At 42.1% G+C, this 3,935-nt stretch overlaps 1 non-coding gene across 1 annotated transcript; it reads left to right on the plus strand.

Moving 5' to 3' along the window:
- The first annotated feature begins 701 nt into the window (after positions 1 to 701).
- On the plus strand, positions 702 to 773 carry TRNAQ-UUG (transfer RNA glutamine (anticodon UUG)). Its single transcript has one exon. It is a non-coding gene; the product is annotated as a tRNA-Gln (tRNA).
- Positions 774 to 3,935: the final 3,162 nt, after the last annotated feature.

The raw sequence follows: 3,935 nt of genomic DNA on the forward strand, positions 1-3,935 counted from the left end.
TCTATGCATGTCCTTGTCCGTATGGTACGCAGAACCTAGCCGTGCAAGTGCACGAGTAATCAGTCTAGTTTGCATATTGCGTGACTTGAGAGATTGGAGCGGCCGCGATAGCAACATCCACTAATCATAACACCAGATGGTACTCCTTCTGCAATGATCGATTTTGATCTTCCGTGATTCATGTGTTGATTTATACAGGACCCATCACTCAAAAGTACTAATTTCCAGTTGCATGGCTCTACCATATTAGAAGAATCATACAAGTGACGGTCAAACATCCTAAGGCAGAGTATTGAGAGTGAAGTAAGAGAACTGATAAAGAAGAATTCCAATCATGAATCACAGCTGGCTTTATCTATTTTCATAATTTTATATTTTCAGTTTCCTTTCTCTTTAAAAAATTTCAGAGAGATCTTGATGTAATTTTTGTTACTTGTGATATTTGTTGTACTGTCGTGATTGATGAAAAATAGATCGGAAGTTTTTTCACAAGAAAATAGTGTGAGACAAAAAAAATTCATATACTCTAGAATATAGAAGACAAATTATTAAGAACAAGAAGCAAACAGAAGATCAGTATTTGTTTTTGTCGGTAAGTTAGAGCCATAATCAGCTTAGTGCAAGGATGCTTGGGCGTGTGCAACCAATACTTCTGATGAACATTCCGTACTAATACGCTAAAAATTCCAACTAATCAAGCAGGTTCTATGGTGTAGTGGTTAGCACTCCAGACTTTGAATCTGGCGACCTGGGTTCGAATCCCGGTAGGACCTTATTTCTATACTTTATCTCTTGTTTTTCACATGACTTCCATCTTTTTCACTTTCTTTTTGGCACTGTTTCGCCCCATGGACTCGTACTTTTAGTGCTGCTAATGGATGCTCTTTTTAGATAGGAAGTTGTCGTTCGATTTTAGAATGAGGCTCTTAGGGCACCCACAATGTATTTCAGATTTATTTTTTGGGCTTTGGCACTAGTTTCTAACATTGTGAAGCCATTGCCAAATATATGCCATTGTGGGTGCCCTAAGGGCCTCATTCTATACTTTATCTCTTGTTTTTCGCATGACTTCCATCTTTTTCACTTTCTTTTTGGCACTGTTTCGCCCCATGGACTCGTACTTTTAGTGCTGCTAATGAATGCTCTTTTTAGATAGGAAGCTGTCGTTCGATTTTAGAATGAGGCCCTTAGGGCACCCACAATGTATTTCAGATTCATTTTTTGGGCTTTGGCACTAGTTTCTAACATTGTGAAGCCATTGCCAAATAAAAGATACAATTTTTAGATAGGAAGTTATCGCTCGACTTTAGAATGAGGCCCTTAGCGCGCCCACAATATATGTCAAATTCATTTTTGCACTAGTTCCTAACATTGTGAAGCCATTGCCAAAAAAAAGGAATCGAATACTCTATGAACTTGTACTGTTAGTGCTGCTAATGAAAAGTATTTACAGTTTGTTTATGCTTTTTTAGATAGAAAGTTGTTGCTTGACTTTAGAATGAGGCCTTTAGGACACCACACTGTATGCCAAATTCGTTATTTGGGCCTTGGCACTAGTTCCCTACATTGTGAAGTCATTGCCAAATAAAAAAACAGGGAATCAGGATAGCTCCATGCGCCAATGCCAAATCCTGATGAATAATAAAGAAATCGTTGATTTGCATGTCCTCTTGTTTCACCCTGTGAACTTGTACGGTTAGTGCTGCTACTGAAAATCATTTACAGTTAATTTATGCTTTTTTAGATAGGAAGTTGTTGCCCAACGAGGCCCTTAGGGCAGGCGCAATGTATGCCAAATTCATTTTTGGGGCTTTGGCACTAGGTCCCTAGATTGTGAAGCCATTGCCAAATAATAGAAAACAGGAAATCGCAATAGCTCCGTGCGCGAGTTAAATCCACAGAACCACCACATTTGTGTCTCAATTAGTACAAAACCACCACTTTTCAAATTGGTGCACTTTGCACCGTATCAAAATTTGACAGTAGGAAAAACACTGAGGGTGCGTTTGGATGTAAAGTATTTTTGCAGTTTTTTGAAAATACTGTGGTTTTTGAAAAAAACTTTGGTATTAAATACTTTGAGGTGTTTGGATAAAATAAATAATGTAGTTTCAGATACCAAGATATCTGCCATACTGTGGTTTTTTGACGGTATCTAAAAAAGAGGTCGGGACCTCTTTTTTCTAAACTGAACTGAGAGAATTCGTTGCCTGCTCGTCTACGTCCAAAGATGATCAAATGCGATTGCCGCCTCCAATTCCTCTATCTATTGTCTTTTCAATAGAGTGCTCCTGATTATTAGGAGTTTCAGGTTTGGTTGTTAGTTTGTCTACGGAGACGACGCGCATGTTAATTACGTTCTTCTGGCGATCTTGCAAGCTTCTATCCGATCACTGGCTGCTAAATACACGAGTAATCGCGGGATTCAAACAAACTTGCTCGTGGAGTATAACGATTGGTCGTTGGAGCACTCGTACGCAGCAGGTTAAAGCTGGCTACACAATCAATTCTAAGCGCATATAGGCGCACGTACATGCACAGCGAGTCAAACCATGACTTGCCAAACTCATTGGTGCTTTTGTGAAAACTGAGGAATACTATGATTTTTAGAAACCGAAGTATTCATTGCCCATGCATTTAAAAACTGAGATTTTGGATTACTATGGTTTTTAAAAAACAGTGCTGCCAAACTAAGCCTGAGCTAAAAAATAAACTTGTTTTGACATGGCAAACCGCGAACTGACGACAGGCTAGATGGCCCTCCATTAACGACCAGGTCGGACCGGGTTGTTTGGGCCCGAGTGAAGCAGGGCGAAGCGGCTCGTTCGCTCGATACATTTTTGTCCCTATAGCGATGCTGACGACGGTCGTTCATGAAATAACGTGGCAGTCGATTCACATTTGTGCGCATGGTAAAATCGAGCGGTTCATGCCCGCGTCGCCCAGTTAGTCCATTGCATTGACTGCCATTACCACGCACACAGAAAACCGTAGCCCACCGCCCCCTGCTCGTGTCGGTCGTTGTCGCTGCTAAAAGGATCGATACGGCCGACTAGAGGAGGGGGGTGGGTGAATAGAAGACTGCCAATTTTAATCTTTTTTGTCAATTTTAAGATTTAGCGGATAAATAGGGTTCACTAGATATGCAACTAGGTGAACATAGCATATATGACAAGCAAGCTTAAAGCAAAATATGCTAGGCAACAATCTAATTAGCAAGCCAACGAGCATAAAGGCAAAGTAAAATGAGGGAAAGGATTAACCACAAGTGAGGCGAGGACGCGGATTTTATCCCCAAGTTCACTCTTCCTTGGGAAAGTTCCGGTGGCAGAGGAGTTGAACAAATCAAGGCAGAAAGTTCCGGTGTACCCCGTGCACACGGGGGCTTAGACCCCGTAGGCACGGGGGTCCACTACAAAAAAAAGACACATCCGTGACATTTTGGGCCAAACAAAAAAAATTCTATCATGCTTATGACACTTCTATGACGATAATTGTGACAAAACCCGGTATCATTATAGATGTGGTGTGGTCCTACTTCTATGACAAAACTCCATGACAGAAAATGGGCTTTTCGGACAGGCCGGAGGCGCAGTTGCATGACATTATTTGGGCCGTCCATGACAGAAAAAATTATGGTAGAAGCGAGGGCGAGGAAAATATCGAGGGAGTTCCCGGTTACGGTGGGTGGTCGTGGGCCGAGCGATGCGCGTTTCTCTCATACGTATACACGTGTGTGCGAGGCGTTGTGCTCTAACTGAACCCGAGCGAGGCATTGAGCTCTAACTGAACCCGAGCGATTGCACTGCAGGCTACGCGTTACTAAATCCGAGCGATCGATCGATCCCTTACTGTTAACTGAACCCGAGTGATTCCTTCGCTACCGCTGCTAACTGAAGCCGATCGAACTGTGCTGCCTCCTTCCCTGGATGAAC

The sequence above is a fragment of the Triticum aestivum genome, chromosome 7A, assembly GCF_018294505.1.
Source record: "Triticum aestivum cultivar Chinese Spring chromosome 7A, IWGSC CS RefSeq v2.1, whole genome shotgun sequence".
Taxonomy (NCBI): Eukaryota; Viridiplantae; Streptophyta; class Magnoliopsida; order Poales; family Poaceae; genus Triticum; species Triticum aestivum.